Source organism: Ambystoma mexicanum, chromosome 3q (genome assembly GCF_040938575.1).
Source record: "Ambystoma mexicanum isolate Mex_15411 chromosome 3q, UKY_AmexF1_1, whole genome shotgun sequence".
Taxonomy (NCBI): Eukaryota; Metazoa; Chordata; class Amphibia; order Caudata; family Ambystomatidae; genus Ambystoma; species Ambystoma mexicanum.
Window position 1 is genome coordinate 1,049,924,836 of NC_090926.1, and position 17,994 is coordinate 1,049,942,829.

At 46.6% G+C, this 17,994-nt stretch overlaps 1 protein-coding gene across 1 annotated transcript in view; it reads left to right on the forward strand.

Annotated features, from left to right (window-relative positions):
* Positions 1-17,994, forward strand: part of DNAH17 (dynein axonemal heavy chain 17) — an 8,024,690-nt gene that overhangs the window by 6,466,418 nt on the left and 1,540,278 nt on the right. The gene's annotated exons all lie outside the window — the stretch shown is intronic.

Here is a 17,994-nt window from a genome sequence, read left to right on the forward strand (position 1 = left end):
GGTCCTCCGATACTCTAACTGCCACTGGACTCACTGGAGTTACAAGAGGACTTAAATTTAGCCTTCGGAGGAAACTCAACTTCTTTTAATTGGTTTAGGTCCAAAATCTTGTCCTCATCAGAGATGTTGCAAAGATTTTTTAATTTTGAGTCATGGCCATTAGTCTTGTTTACAGTTAAGATTCTTGTTTTGTTTCCTCCAAGGAGTCTTGTTTGTCATTTCTGTTGAGTCTTCTTTTACTTGCTCTAAGCTCTAAACGCTTAGCTCTTCATGAAAGATACTAATTGGGCGTGCTATAGGCCTCTATGTCCAACAAAGAACCAGAAGTTTCATGCGCAATTACACTAGCTTTGTTGGTTTGTTCAATTAAGTCTGTCAGCGGGGTTGGACTGTTGAGTGCATCACAATTGGATACACTGTCCATACCATTTATCTGAGTATGCATGTGACAGTGCCTGTAGTTGGTAGAAGAGACTTCCTGTATACTTTTTAATTGGATCTCAATTTCAGTAATTCTTTCTATGTTAATTTTGACAGCTTGCTATAGGTCCCTATTGGAAACATCATAAGGACTATCACGACTTGATAGTGAATTACCCACGACACCAGCATAATACTTATTTTTAGAATCATGTAAGTTGAGGTCACCACATGTTTGCGTAAAACTGGTACAGACACCTACCATAGTGGTTTGAGTCGAATTTGACATTGAGGGTGCAGGCTTGGAGCCATTGAGCAAGCAGGATTTCAAAGAGGAGAAGGTCTCTTTTGCAAGAATAAATCCTTCCAACTTGTTTAATTTCCCCAAGATGTCTGAAAGGGACACTTTAATATCCCTGATCTCGCAGTGAGTAGTTTCATGACCCATCTGAAGTAGATTTAAGATACATCTTAGAACTGGTAAGGAATAAGTATCTGGGGCATTAAGATTGTGGGACAAGTCGCTACCTGCAGAGGATGCACTACAACCTGGGTCCATCCTGGTGTGTTTTGCATCCTCTTCGCTCACACATTGACGATAATCATCATAAATTGGAGCCTGCGATTTTACGTCATGATGTAGATGATTAGGAGAAACGGTTGGAGAGCTGGCTATAGGTAAATGAGGGATCCTACTGCTCAGATTTCCACATGACAGGGGCTGTTCCAATAATAAGGAATTTAAATTAGTTTTGTTGAACAAGTGCACTTCCTCAGTGTTACTTGGTAAAATCAATTCAGGTGAAGATGGTCTAAGCGACAGTCTAATGTGTTTGCCCAATTTAGCCATGATGGCTGGACCCAGAATTAAAGCATCTGATATAGAACTATTGAAGCATTCAACGTTTAGTAGCATAGAGGTGTTCGACGGAGTGGCTGCACAGTTTAATAAGATTAGAGGAGGAGACAAATCCATGTCATCTACCTCATGTAAAGCAAGTGTGTAGATCCCATTAGAAGTGAGGGGCGGCATGTACCTGAGCACATCCTTTTGTGGAGCCAGTATCTTGACAAATGGAGCAGGCAGAGGAGCCTCCATTTTGAAAACCATACAATACCTTATTTTCAGTACACACAGCAGGTAAAACTTCTTGCAGCGCTAAATTCCCTTCTAAAATGTCTCTGGAGTCAGCTGATTGAGACATAGTATCAGTATTAACTGGGCATCAAACCATAGCGTAAACATTTTGGTCGACCTAACTGAGACTGGTTTCCAGCAGATAAGCAATGGGGTGGTTCTCAGGCGCCAGGTTGTATATAAGCCTTTTGAGGGTGAGAATCTTTTTGGATGAAAAGATTGACGAAGAATTGAAGACCATGAAAGCGGACTCAGATTTCGTTCCTTTTGTGGCATCTCAGGAAACACAAGCTTTTTGGGTTATTGATACAAGGGGTACAGCAGGTCCACCTACTACTCCCAAGGCTAAAGGCATTCTTTTCAAACCCCCAACGCAACAATGATTACCAAAGCCAGAGGAAACAGTGATCCTCATCTTCACAAAGAGGGCGTCAAAGCAAAGCGCAACAGTTACTGCCACAATTACTGCCACATAAGCAGTCAGATACGGGTGAAGGTGACTTTCCATCTCAGCGAGTGGCGTGCAATATCAGAAAAATTGGTAATGGATGCTATCCAATACGGCCACTTGTTGGAGTTCAAATGTCCTCAATTCCCCATTCCTCCGATAAAAACATCTCAACCTCACCTTCACATTTTATGTTGAGAGATTTGTCTCATGTTAGAAAAAAGGGCCATCGAGAGGGTTCCCCAATCGGCAAGAGGAAAGGGTACCTATTCCAGGTTTTTCATGGTCAAGAAGCCAAACGGAAAGTGGCGCCCCATTCTAGACCTGCGGGTGCTCAACAAAAACATAAAAAAGCAAACATTTAGGATGCTAACGTTGAAAGATGTTATAACAGCAGTACAGCCAAGGAGTTTTTAGCATCTCTAGCTCTCGTAGACGCTTACTTTCACATACCAATTCACCCAAGGCATTGCAAGTTCCTCAGGTTCACAGTGGGCAACAACCACTTTGAGTTTCGAGTTTTCCCCTTTGCCCTGAAATCAGGCCCCAGGACTTTTACCAAGTGTATAGCTGCCGTAGCAGCCTTCCTTCGGAGAAATGGCCACCACGTATACTTGTACCTCGACGACTGGTTGTTCAGCGGGACAATTTTCCAGCAGACGTTGGAATCTCTCAACAGTACAATGCTCCTTGTACAATGCCAAGGCTTTGCCATCAACTTCAGCAAATCCTATCTGAAACCCTCAAAGAATGTGGTGTTTCTGGGAGCGCAATTCCGAAAAACCCACAATGAAATGAAGCCCTCGGAAGAGAGGATAGAGAAGCTATTGACCCTAGCAGGCTCTTTTACACCAGTAAAATCTGTCGTGGTCCGCTCGTATATGTCTCTCCTCTGCACCTTGTTATCCTGCATCCCCTTATTCCAAACAGCTGTCTTTACATGCGCCCAGTACAGGAATTTCTCACATCCAGATGGTCCCAGATTCAGGGCTCCTGGTTCGACAAATGAGACATCTCCAGTTCACTGACAAACACCCTACAGTGGTGGACACAAACATTCATCATCACACACGGCATGGCCCATGTAGAGCCGGATTTTCTGCACACTATCGTGACCGACGCCTCAAAGATAGGATGGGGTGCTCATCTGGACCAGTTCCAAGTCAAAGGCCTATGGTTATCCAGGAGGCCTCTCTACACATCAACGTCCCAGAGCTCAGGGCGGTGAACTGGGCTCTCAAATCTTTTCTCCATCTCATCAAGGGCTCGCTAGTGAGGGTTCTCTTCGACAACACAACTAATATGTTCTATCTGCGCAAACAAGGAGGGACACACTCACAAATCCTATCCAAGGAGGCTCAAGCCATCATGCACTGGGCCATCCAACACAAGATCCAGATCCTGGCCTTCCACCTGCCAGGTATTTGGAACAATCAGGCAGATACCCTCAGCAAGGAATCTGCCCAGACACACGAATGGCAGCTGAAAAGCTCCCAGGTGGCAAAGATCTTCGTGAAGTGGGGCCCTCCTTGTTTGCGCAAGGTTAGACCTTTTCACCAGCCCCTACAACAAACAATGGCAGCAGTTTGCCAGCAGGGTCTCTCCTCCGAACTCCCAGGGGGGCACATTCTCTTTTCCTTGGAGTGGGATGTTCGCCTACGCGTTCCCTCCTTTTCCTCAGATAAGGAAAACGGTTCAAATAGTTTGCAAGGTTCACTGCAAAATCATCCTAGTGGCACTGTTCTGGCCCAGGCAGACCTGGTTCTCCGACCTTCCTCACCTGGCGGTGGACGATCCTCTTCACCTGGGCTCCCAGCCAGATCTCCTATCTCAGAACAAGGGAATGATATGGCATCACAAACCAGGCTCCCTCAAACTGGCTGCATGGCATTTGACCAATCCGAGCTTGGAAACCTAAACATACCTCAGGACTGTTGCTGCATTTTAGCTGCAGCAAGAGCTCCTTTTACCAACACATCATATGCCCGTAAATGAAAAAGGTTTTGGGTCTGGTGTACGTAGCAACCTAACCTGCAGCCTTTGCATGTTACTCCTCAACAGCTCTTTCCTTACCTTTTGTCTATAGCAAAAGATGGCCTTGCAGTATCCTCTATCAAGGTTCACCTAGTCGTGATATCAAAGATTCAGGTGGAAAAGATCTTCCACCTCGCTTTACAGCAACAGATTAATTGAGCACCTCCTGGAGGGCCTTTTCAGAACTTTTTCCCCCCAAGGAAAAGGTTTTGCCCCCATTTGGAGTCTCAACCTTGTTTTGACAGCTCTAATGAAACCGCCTTTTCAGCCTATGTCTACAGCAAACATCACATTTCTCAGTTGGAAAGTTATCTTTTTAGTGGCTATTACTTCCTCCAGGTGAGTAGAAGTGCTGCAAGCTCTAGTCAAAGATCCACCATATCTACGCTTCATGAGGGACTACAGTCACTCAGTCAACATTTTTTTTCCTAATACTTCTACGCAGACTTTACATTCCCTGGATGTCAAAAGGGCTTTGAAGTACTACTAGATCATACTAAATCGTTCAAGTCCTCCAAGCAATTCTTTGTGGCTCTCAGCCTTTCCAATAAAGGTAGACCCATTTCAAAACAAGCCATCTCACGCCGGATGGCTGCTACTATATCTTTCTGCCACGCAAAGGCCAATAAACCTCTACAATCGGCTCCCAGAGCTCATTCTACAAGATCCACGGCGGCCTCAGAAGCTCTTTGGGCAGGCATACCAATCAAAGATATTTGTCAGGCAGCAATGTGGGCAGTACCCCACACATTCACCAGACAGTACTGTCTGCATCAACAACAAGCAGAAGATGTACAGTTGGGACAAGCAGTGTTCCAATGACTGTTCCAGTAAGGTAAACCCTGCAGCTTCCGGGGTTTTCTTCTAATTTTTACTTTAGGGATGTATGCTTTTGCTTAATGTTCATGTTTACTTGAGGTTTACTTCCTTTTTGTTTGATGTACTTCTCCAGGCATTTCTACTGCTACAAAATCTATTCACGGCATGTGAATCCATATAAGAGCCAATGCTGGAGAAGGGGGTAATTTCTTACCTGTAACTCCATTTCTCCAGCGTTGGTATCTTTCATGGATTCACATGTGCCCTCCAGCCTTCACCCTCACGCAAACATGCTTTTAGGGTATCCTCCTTGTGGAGAGGTTAAAATCTGAGGGAAGCCGCGGGAGAGGAGCTATACACTTGACGTTCCAGTGGTGCTGCCCAAAGCGCCTGTAACAACGTTGATGGGGCACTCGAGTTGTCGATGTTTTTTCCATAGGAAAACTACTTTATTAAAGTTACCAGGATTTTCCCAGCTTGACGACGGGGAATATTAACAGCATGTGGATCCATGAAAGATACCAACACTGGAGGAATGGAGTTACAGGTAAGAAACTACTCCCTTCCCTCTCAAGCTCTTCGCTCCTCCAACTCCCTCAGGGTCAGATATTTCTCAAAGAAACAAACAGGCTGTAGGTCTCTGTCTTCGGCTGGGGACTCCCTCTGGAACAGCCTCCCTGCCACTCTCAAATTTGAGGAGAACCATCTCCGGTTCCGGAAGCACCTCAAGACCTTCCTCTTGGCTTCTGTCCTCGCTTCTCTTCTCTTCTCCCCTGTTTATCAGCTCTGCTTCAGCATCGTGCACCTGGCTACCCTCTTATTTCGGGCCAAGGTACTTCCTCACCCTGCCATGCACCTGCACAGCCCTCTGTAAACCCTTACACTTGGTTCTGTACCTGTAACCCTACAGCCTCCCCTTTTTCTGCACTTACCAATACCATCTGTCTTCAGCTAAAGCTAGCACTTGCCACCTGTTGGCCGCACTACCACTTTGTTGTTTTACTTTCCCTTGCTTAGCACTTTCCAATTTGTCCCCCTCCCTACTGCACTTTCCCCCTTCCGTCTCCCCTGCAGTTACACATTCTCAATATCATTGGGCCTAATAATATTGTTCTTTTTGTTCTCCCTTGTTCCCCTCCCCTGCCTCGTCGTGCTCTGAAACTGCTGTGTATGAGCATGATACAAATAAAATATCAATCAAAGGACTCTTAGCTAAAGGCTCCTTCTGGGTTGATGGCTCTAAGGAGTCTACCTCCTCTCCTATATATGCCTCCATCTCTTCTGCTTCCTGGTTTTTGGGGACAAAAGCTCACCTTATTGTCCCAATCCCCACAGACATAGCAATGTTCTCAATGGGAGGATTCAGATTCTTCTTAAGTAGTAGACAAGACAGAAATGGATGATATTCTTCTTTTATTCAGGTGACTAAAAAAAATGCTGTGTTGTTATAGCCTATTTCTGTTGAATTATCCTCCATAATTGATTCCCATGGTACCCCTTCTTCTAGGTTGTCCAAATGTACATTCCCATTAACCCCCTCAATGCTTAGAACGAGTTCACCACCCCCATGTTCTACTTTTATTTCCTGTAAATCCGTAAGAGATGTTTCTAAGGAAAGGGGTTTATCTTCCTGATGTTTAAGAGGACAGGTTTTCATAGGACTTCTATCCCATGCCATAAGGGTTCTGGGTCTTTGAAAGGTAGGAGTGGATTGCCAGGTGGTACCTCTTTATCTGATAAGAGTGTTACATTCAGAGATTCATCCTTCTCAGGGTGAGAAACCTTCTCATATGTTCCTTAAAACCTGTTCAGAAAACTATTTGTGGTAATTAAGAATATCTGGGTTTTCAGTAGTTCTCTCAGATACGGGCAACCCACACTCTCGTTCACAAGGTTTCTTACTATCTCACCCCTATGTATGCCTATTGCAGTCAAAGAGAAGTTGAGTAACACAAATCTCAGCTTATCTCCACAGGAAAGAAGGGGTAGTATTTTCAGGTCTTTCTTTCTATGGGGTATTACTTAAATGACTGAGCTAGTGGAAAAGCTTACCTGCAGACCCAGAGAGATCAAGATCTTATCTCTCCTTGGTATCAGATAATCTTTGGGGGGATAGAAGAAGCTATATGTTCCCCTCTACCACTTTCCTTTCAGGAGGAATTTCCTGAGGCGTTAGAGGATGGAAGATCACTCCCATTTTATAAAGGGAGTCTCTTGAGTGGTTGGTAAATGAGTTTCCCATAGATTTTACCCCATCAATGTAAAAAGAGGCCGAAGTAAAAGGCCTTTCCTCCAGGTAAAGAGAGTTGGAATTATTCTGGAGAAAGCTGTAATGGCTTGGTTTTTGTCCTGATCCTGGGTTTAAGACAATAGATCTCAATGGATTCTGGTCTCTAATCTGGTGGGAATCCCAATTTGGTTTAATTGAATCCAATCCCACTACTCACACCAGATGGTGTCAAAAGCAAGACAAATGCCCCTCATCATATGTACCGCCAAGCGTTATTTGCATTAATGCCGTCAGTTGTGGTGCAAACAATGCCCCATCACGAGTCTGCGGGCACGCGCACACGGCCTTGGGCATTAACACAAATACCCTTCAGTGGTAATAGTGGCTGAAAACCCAAAAACTGAGTTAATTAATAGCGCAGCAGGAAATTTGTCATCGCCAGAATGAGAAACAAAGCAGCAGCAATTTTGGAAATCACATTCCATCTAAATTAAGAGCCCCTAGAAGCCATCCACTCCAACAAATTGCAGAAAATGTCCCACAAGTGTGTGAGGGGCAAGTATGCCCTGGATAGGCTGCGCACGCCCAAGTTCTCAGACTCTGAACTTACAATACTGGTGGAGGAGGTGATTTCCAATCAGGATGAACTCGCTGGTTCCCAACAGAAAAAGACAAGGTCACAGCAGCGTAACTGCATCTGGGCAGACATCAGCGAGAAGGTCACTGCAGCGGGCCATGTCGCTGGGGATGGTGAGGACTGCTGCAAGCAATTTAACAACCTGCAAGTCCGTTTTTGGGGCCTCCTTGTACTGAACAGGAGTGAGAGCATGGTGACGGGGAGGGCCACTACCACCACCACCAGCACTGACGCCATGGTAGGAGCCTTGAACCACCCTTATTGATATAGCGCCCATTGAGGGAGTGGGAGGAGCGGAGTCAGGCACCGGTACCCAGGAGGCTGGAGGTGAGTAACCCCTCTCCTTGTAAATTGCATTGTGAATAGGCCACCACTCCATCCCCACTGTAAATGCCCGACAGCCGGGCACTGTGAGAGGGTGCAGTGCGTGGGAGCGACCACAGACACCCACGACAGAACCCTTGTACCAGTGCACCTAGGCGATCTCTGTGATCCAAAGTCGTGAGTAGGGCAGCCACTGGACACATGCACGCACCATGCTACACAAATCCATGGCGGGGGCACAGCATTGTCAGGTGGGCGTGTGTAGTGCCAGACCACCTTCACTGACTTTGGTATGCCAGCTGTGCATGTGCATCATATGCATGAAATGGCTAGGACAACAATGCTAAACTCTGTCCCCCCCTCACGTAATATGCCACAGTAATACCAACACTGTGAAAACAAAACAGGTCAGGCTCAAGCAAGAGTGAAACTGTCCTGTACAACCGTCCCCATAATCACTGAAAGGCATGCAAATAATTTGAGGTGCTCTGTCCTCATGCCATACCCTACGTTCCCTACAGGCACGCAGGCATCATCTGAGGGCAACTTGGATGATGAGGGAGGAGGCCCATCCCAACGTGTGCCCAGACGTTGCCTCCACCAGCACCACCACCCGCAAAGGACTCGGCAGGACAAGCCAAGGCGAAGGACCTACCCCAGCCCACCGCAGCAGTGTCACACCACCTCGGTGCACACAAGCCACCACAGGCTCACCACCTCGGCACACACAAGACACCAGGGCCTCACCACTTCGGCACACACAAGCCACCAGGGCCTCACCACCTCAGCGCACACAAGCCACCTGGGCCACCTCAACAAGCCCGCCCAAAGCAACCGGGAGTTCATAGGCCATGAGTGCAACCTCCCCAGAGGAGGGAGCATCATCGGGTGAAGAGCAGCATGCTGTATCTGTCTTGACCCTGATACACAGTCCTGTGCAGCAAATGGTCACACCCGAAGGGACGCTTGAGCATGTGTAGACTCACAGTCCACATGTCTGTGCATGCCGCCCCCGCGCACACACATAAGTGACGGATGAGGACACAACCTCATATGATCATCTGCTGGCAGCGCCTCCATCCACGGTAGTCCCACCAGACAGCCCAGTACCTTCAGCGACAGCAGCCCCACAACACCGCACAGCCTTGCCTGGCACAGCAGCCCTACAACACTGCACAGACCTGCCTGGCACAGCAGCCCTACAATACCACACAATTCTGCCTGGCACATCAGGCCCGCACAAGACACAGGAACAGGTCCCACAAACGCTGTCATGGCATGCCTGGATGTGATAGTGGCACACCAGATGTGGATCGAGGGCATGGCCAGCAAACACAACCGCCACATCAAGGCCATCAGCAGTGCATTTAGAGGGGCTGCCAAGTCGATGGTGTGTGATAATGAACGCACACTTAAGGTTGTGGAGGCATGCACTGCAGCCCTTACAGGGTTTGGGCAGCGAGTTCGCAAACTGTGCAAGGGGCAATCTGCACATGTGGAACACATGCGTGAGGCGAACAATCTTCTCCGCCAGCAGCTGCAGTTGGCTGCATCGGTGCCATCCACTTCAACCAGCCCCACAGAGGGCTCCCTACAGGCGTCACCCAGGTGTAGGTCACTGCATCATTTGCAAAGTCGCTCACCGGAAGTCGGTGCACGTGGGATGCGTCAACGTCCATCTTCGATGAACAATGCTCTGTTGACCTGAGGGCCGGGCACATGGACCCTTTTGCACTGTGTGGGTGGAGTGGGTATGTGTACTGGGGAGTTGGTGGAGGGAGAGGAGGATGTGTGCTGGGAGTTGGTGGGGGTGGGGGTGTTAGGCAGAATCATATGCAGTACCCTTTGGGAACACGACACACAATTAAGGCTACAAGTGTCAGCACAATTTTACCTCTGGTACAAGCCTGTACTACACACTAATGTGGTAGCAGTGGCTGAGCAGCCAGACTTATCTCAAGAGTAAAGTGAGCAGTACAAGAGGTTGCACAAAGGGGCAGCAATCACAGTGGTTCAAACAAACACTCAAGGTTTCTTGTTAAATGAATATACATTTATTTACACATTCAGTTGGAAAACATTCCACTAGTAAGAGCAGCTCAATATCACACTACATACACAACCAGTTTCTGAACAAGTTCAGCTCCCCTGCAGTGGGAGCAAAATGGCACTTCAGTAACTTTAAAAAGGGGTAAAAACACAAGGTTAAAAGAATTAAAAGCCAAATACTTTCAGAGGTAGGGCAATTAGTTTCAGTTCACTACAACCAGCAATTCAATTCAATAGGCCTGGGCCAAAGTCAATGGGTCTTGGGTAGGATAGCACAGTTCTGGTAGTAAACGGTTAAGTCTTTGCCACGATTTTTTAGAAGCAGTTGGTCAGACGAAAAGTTAGATGTTGGTTTAGGGAAGGACAAGCCTTCAAAGTTGGGAAAGTTTCACAAACTTTCACCACGGCCGAACTGAGTTCTTGACTGCACTTGCACAGTACCTTTTAAATGAAGAAGAGCTGTAGCTGAGGCAGTTGTTCCTGGCAGTTCCTGCAGATCTCGCTGTTCCTGAGCATCAGTCGTGGGGACAAGGACGTCGAGAGGTTCCGGCACTGCCCAGGGAAGAGCCCAAAAGCTTGGCTAAACGTCAGTTTAAGGTGTGAGTGCCTTAAAGACCACAAACTGGTATCCTTCCCACTGGCTATCCGGTTTTCAACAGTACTCTGAAGAAAATTCGACCAGTATAGGGACGGTGTCCAGGTGACTTGCGAGTTGGTTGTTCCCACCAAACTCAAGGGGAGAAGTTAACCTCGAAGAGCTTCTCTGTCGATGGAGTTTCAGGCAATTCGGATCTGCAGCAGGGCTTCACCGGTGGACCAGGAGTTGCAGCAGTCGTCTTCCTTCAGCTCATCTTCGGTTCTTTCATTCCAGTGGTCGACTCTGCTTTCGAAGTCCCAGAGACTTGCTTTTAAACAGTTTTCCCCCATTCATTCCAGCCTGGCTGTCACTCACACAGCACTTGCCAGACAGCCAGCCGGCCAATTACACCAGAGTGCATTCAGGTATCCTAGGAGACTAAGCACAGGGAGTTTCGGGCACCTCCCTCACATCCTGTCCACCCCAGACAGTCAGGCGGCAGAGGAGGTCTTCATCACTGAAGTCTGCCAAAGGCCAATGAACAAAGGGACCAAACCTGGTTTGGCGTGTAGAGTTAAAGACAAGAAGGACCTTTTCTAAAAGAAATGGTGAAAAAAGTCGTCCCGAGTCCACCAGAGTCTGTTTTTACAGATAGGTCTTGGGCGCCATATTGAAAAACATGGCTGACCCAATTTTTAGCCTTTGGGGTTCGTGGTCCAGAAAAATCATGGTAGTTTCGTTAAAAACCACAGCCACCAGCCATTTCAGTTAGAAAAGGGTAACATTTGACTGTTAAATGAGTGTTTAGACTCGGGATGTCAGAGGCAACCCCTCCTGCACTCTATAGGAAGATAGTGTGTGCTGGGTCTGTACATTTAAAAAGACAAGTAAAGTCAATCTAACTTTACATGCTCTGGGAGACAGTAGTCATAGAAGAAGGTATTTAAACCTTGGGAAGTCTGAAAGACATCCCTGTGCCACTGCACTGAAGGTGCTGTGTGACACACAAGAAAAAGATGATGCCTATGGAGTTGTTTTAAAACTCCATATCCAAAGAGCACAAAATTAAAATCACATATCAAAATGCATAAAAGAGTGTGAAAATAAGGCTCACACTTTTTCCAGGTAAAAATTTAAACCCAGCAATCCAGAGAGGTTGCTGGGGGTCCCAAAAGGTAAGGGAAATTGGCACATTGTTGAGAATTCTCCCTAACAGGGGGTATGTGTGCTGCAGAGTTGGTGGGGGGGTGGCGGTATGTGTGCTGGGGAGTTGTTGGTAGGAGGAGGATATTTGTGCTCGGGAATGGTGGGGTGGGGGGTTAGTATCATTTAAGCCTCTTCAAACATGACATAAAGCAAGGACATTCATGATTGTGTAAAAGTGTTCTTTATTTTGTAAGTGGTGTTCATGGTATATGCCCATTCACCATGTTAGAAGAAATTGTCAATCAACGCCTGTCTGGCCAACCTACCCTCCTTCACTCCATGTGTGCAGTAGCCCCGGCACCAGGCACATGTTCATCATCACTCCCAGCCCATGGGAGTTGCTCGTCTGCGTCAAGGGGTAGTGGAACATTTCTTCAACAGCAGATGTTCTGCAGCATAGCACAAGTGAGGACAATCTTGCCAACTTCTTTGGGTGCATTAATTTGTGCCGCTCCAGTACGGTGCAGACACCTGAATCGTGTGTAAAATCAAAGCCACCTTGACAGGCGAGATGTCTACATTTCTTGTGAGGCCTTCATGCAGTTCCTAGCCCGGAATGATAACACTGAACTCCATCATAAACCACATGGCTAGTGGGGAGATGTACTGGACAGAATAGACATGGTCCTGTCCATACATTTTCCTAGGATGCCCTTTCAAACAATTCTTCTGTCAGGCACAGGAAGGTGTATGATTGCTAAACGGTATAGTGGTTGAATTGATAAGGTGTTGATGGTGGCAGTGAAACAGATCTTTAATTATGGAAAATAAGGAAAAAAACACAAGTGGAGAATTGGGTGAGTGATATGCAGTTGCTGTTAGATTTTGGGAGGTGCATTTATCATAAGAAGAATCAGGAAGATGTCTATCTGGAACTTTGGACGCCATTTAATGACCTATATTGTTCGTAGACATTAATTGTATAGTAGACGACCCAAGCAAAAACATGAACATTCAAGTTAGTATGGGTGTGTGTGTATGTCTATGTGTGTCTGTCTAAATTCAAGTGTTTTGTTGTTTTGTTTTCTTTTCATCTGTCTCTCTTGTATTTTTTTCTCAATACATTTACAGTTAGGGTAGTTACGTTGTGAAGCTGATAACATTACTGTTTTGGTTTTATTATTGTTCTTCACTATCAGACGTTTCTGATTCCTAGGATATGTTAAGTTGTTCACATATTTGATGCAACGGTATACATTAATTTTAGTGTTACGTTGGTAGAGGCAATGTTTCTTAATTGTACATTCTTGTTGAATATTTGTAAAACTAGAAAATACATTTAAAAAAAACATTCTGTAATTTTTCGATTGAAATGGGTTCCACTGAAATGGCTTTCGTGGCTTGGACATGGATGGATGCCACCTTGTGATCACTTCTTCACTACCTTATTCTTTGGTGGGTTGGCAGTATTTGATTTGTCTCACTGGCGATGTTCACATTTGTTCTCTGGTTTCAGCTGGACAGGGTCCCAGCAGTGTCTTCGAGATGGATGACTCAAAGGACTCAATTGCACTCAGTCTTAGCGCCTGTGTATGTATGGCAGGTGGTTTAACGAGTTGGGTTAGGTTGTCTCAGAGTCTGTGTGTTTTCTCAACAGAGCTCTTTGCAATATGATGTCCTTCAAGTGGCTGGTTTGACTGGCACATTCAGCAGTTCAATGGAGCAAAGCTTGATATTTTAGGCAGCAGTCAGTTGCTTGAGAGCACCATTGTCTACTGGCTGTTCAATGGCATCTTGATATCCTGATGCAAGCTGCAAAGTACTTTTGGGTCTACTGGTTAAATTCAGCAGCCAGAACTGGCACTTCTTAGCTTTTATGTGCTGGGAGCTGTCGTTTTCTGACGAGGACACAGTTATTGGAGTGACCAGCCCGACTTGTCACAACAATGGACAGTCAATCAGAAGAGCGCAGCGCTCGCATATGCGCATCAGTTTGTACCACGCTCTGCAGTTCGCCGATGCAAAGAGATAAAGCTAAGTCACTTCCTACCCAGCTACTTAGTCTATCTACTCCTGTACCCGCGCTGATTGCAAAAGCATGCTGCCTGCAGCATGTAAGTTCCCCATGGGTGATCCCGAAGCCATCATCCACATAGGGACATGATAATGGTGATGAAGGTGGGATCTGGCTTATAATCACATCGAGGATACAGAGCCAAGTAACTGCACAAAATATATATGTGCATAGATTCACAACTCAGTTTTGAAAACGTTAGAAGGTGAGCAGACTGAAGAAGACATGCTTAGTGCAGCTGCTTTCCACTGACCTTCGCCCTTTGGCATGAGTGACCAGCAGGCGCTCGGTCCATGAATGGAGCGTTTGCTCAGAGGATTTGAGAATTACATTTCATCCCATGATGAGCATGCACCTGCTAAATTCACTGGAAGATTATTGATAAATCTAGTGGTAGATGAAGTGGAAAATCTAATCCCCACTTTCCCGAAAGATGAAGTTGAAACATATGTGGGCCTCAAAGAAGTGGTAAGCATCTATTGTGGCCCCCAACGAAACATAGATCACGAGTGACGCACTTCAATACCGCGTGCCAGATAGTAGTCAAGTAAATGTACATCATCGCAACCCCTCTTCGCAACCTGGTAGCACACTGTGAGTGCCATAAATTCACGAATGAAGAAGCAATCAGGTTGAGAATCATTGGAGGCTGTCTGTCATCATCGTTCCGCTTAGTCCCCGGAAGCAATCCCACGACCATCGAAATGAAAAGGACATCAGTAATATATGCCATGCAGCACGACACATTAATTACGCCAGCCTTTCCAGCTCTATTCAAAGTCCTCATATGTCTGAAAGGGATCCAGTTTCCCTTCACATTGATGAGTCCATAGTACCAGTAGCCCAACATCTGAGGAGAATAATGTAAAGATTGGAGGGGGGGTGGCTGTACTCCTGCTCTCTATATGGTAGAAGAGAGGCACAGAGGATCCCAGCCAAGATTATCTATTGTTGGTAGCAATGGACGAGCAATCAGGCCCTAGCTTCTAAGGAGGTGATGCAGGCTGGTTCTTAAATACAGTGCAGTCCCCAAGCACCCACAAAGGAATTGACGGATCAAAGACTGAAATTAAAGCATCCAACCATATAGTAATGACACGCCAGTCACGAGGATCCAAAGTCAAATATATTTATTCAATAATAGCATTTGATCAAATGGATCTCAGTGCCCCACAATGTGTAAGAAGGCGGACAACATGAGAAGAGAGAGAGAGAGCGATCACAAGTACAACAGGCACATATATAGCAAACTTCACAGCATTAGAAGGCATTGCCCGGCCCCCTTTGTTCAGACATCATCAGGCTAGGGCTCAAGGGGTTACTGTGTAATTCTTTTTTTTTTAAATAAACTTTCTTTATTAGCATTTCACACAACAATGCAACAACCAACAAAACATCGACCCCACCCCACCCACCCCGGTACATTTAAGAAGATAGTGCAGAATAAGCCATAAGCCGCATGAGTGACAAAACCAATGTCCTGTAGGTAACATTCCGAAAGCGAACATGTTCAAATACAGCTTCCGCATAGTCCAGTTCTCTGTGCCAGTGAGGCCACATAACCCTGATTGCCTTAATCCTTAAGCAGGATATCTGATAGTGGCGGGTATCTCCCTACGAGGCAGGGTGGGGCGGGGATTCCTGCGCGGAAGGGGACTCAGGACCCTCTCCCCTCGGTTGTTTGAGGAGGTATAACGTATATGCATACCACATCTGCCCATCACCCTTCCAGTTCTCTCTCATGACATCCTATTTAGCTTCCATGTCATTACAATACAAAATATCCTCTGACCATTGGGCAATCGTCGACTCTGCTTCACGCCCCACCCCATAGCCAACAAGCGTTTTGCCAGAAGTAAGAGGAGGACTATCAACTTCCTAGTCCCCTTAGGTATCTGTCTGGTGTACCCCAATAAGGCCATCACGGGATCTGGTGTGAGCTGCTGCCCCAAAATGTCCCCAACTACCACAAACACCTGCCTCCAGAATTTCACGAGCTCCTCACACTCCCAAGCCACATGAAGAAAACCTGCTGCCTCCCGTCCACATATTATACAGGCCCCCCAACCTTTGAGGGAAGTACTCTTTTAGCTGAGCCGGGGTATAATAACATTGATGCAAGAACTTAAAGTGGATCAGCCTGAAGTTTGTGTTTATCGCCCCCCCGCCTGGTCATTTCACAGCAGTAATCCCATGTAGCTGCAGGTATTTCCCTTCCCAGTATCTTCTCCCAATGCTCTCGCGATGACGTTCCAGTACCCAGTCTATCCTTCAGAGCCAACACATATAACTCAGAAAGTACCCGCCGCCCCATGCCCCCCTATCATTTTATCAAGCATCCCAGCAACTGGGGGTGGCTCGGGAAAGGACGGGAACAGCTGCTGCAGAGTCACCCGCAGCCTATGATACAGAAACATGTCTAATGCAGAAAGGGCCCCCCTCTCCCTCCACTGATAGATGGAAACAAACTTTCCGTTCGGGAACAGGTCTCCAAATTTAGTAACACCTAACCTTTTCATCGTAGCCACATAATATATCTCACTAGTCAGGGGAGCACCAGGAATGAATATAGTCGGGAGTTCCGGCGAGTAAAGAACACTGCCCATAGGCGCACACTCCAGGAGGGACCATGCCCTACATGTAAGTTCTACCAAATTCCGAGGTATCCGCGAGCGGCTTGGGCCGTTAAAATGACCGACCGTAGCAATGCAGGAGATGCATTTGACCTCTCTATCTCCATGTGTCTATGCTCTGCTGCCATCCAATACCAATACCTGAGGTAACTAGCTTGTGCCACCATATAGTATAGTTCAAAATCTGGCAGTGCGAGACCCCCCTCCCGAACCGGCGCCGTGAGCTTCCTCCAGGAGACCCGAGCTTTTTTACCAGCCCAGATGAATTTCACTACCTACTAGCAGAGATTGCAAAAGTATTTTTGAGGCACTTTAAAAAACACGTACAGAAGTTTGGGAAGAATAGTCATCTTGACCACAGAGATCCTGCCATATAAGTTGAGCTGGAGTGAGTTCCATCCCATCATCGCCCGTTTGGCAGACTCAAGCGCCTCCCTGTAATTCGCACTATATACCACCCCTTCCTCTCTCGCTATGGTGATCCCCAGATATCGACTACTAAGTAGGTCCCATTGGAATCCCCAAGTATCTTGAAACTGGGATGCCCCCTCCGTCAATGGGAATATGACGGACTATGACGGACTTACCAGTATTTATCCTGAGCCCAGAAAGTTCACCAAAATTGCTGAAGATACAACATAATTGTGTCTAGGTTGACATCAGGATGATGGAGGAACAGGGCCATGTCATCTGCGTACAGTGAGATTACCACTTTATGAGTATGCAGCTGTACTCCCCAATGCAGATGTAGCTCCCTAACCCTTTCAGCCCAAGGCTCTATCACCAGGGCAAGTAGCAGGGGGGACAGTGTCCAACCTTGGCATGTCCCCCGCTCAACCGAATTGGTATATAATAATGACACCAAGGAGATGAAAATCCTACCCAGACCCATCCTACGCAGAACCGTAAACAAAAACGGCCGTTCGACAGAATAAAATGCCTTGGTGGCATCTAATAGTACCGCCACCACCAGGTCATCTGCCGGCAGCGCCGCCATCAGACCAAATATCCTCCTCAGTCTAAACAAGGTCGACCGACCAGGAATGAACCCTGCCAGATCCGCCCTCACTATAATTGGCCTCAGCGGTGCAAGCCTTGTCGCTAGAATTTTAGCCAAGATTTGATTATCAAGGTTGATAAGCGAAATCAGGCGATACGAGGAGCAATCGCCCCCCCCCCCCGATTTCCCTGGTTTTAACAGTACGACCACTACTGCCTCTTTAAGGGAGTCTGGTAGCTGACCCTCCGACACTGCCTCCTGGTACATTCGCAATAGATATGGTGCCAGTTTGTCAGCATTACTGTGTAATTCATTATACTAAAACATTCTACACTCTTGCTGCCAGTGCCAAGATAATTTACTATCTGGGAACAGGGTGCATCTGGATGGAGGAAAGCATATCATGTTCCCTCTAACGAGGTGGCATTCCTTGCCTTACCAGCCAATGTTATCTCTCTGTGCTAT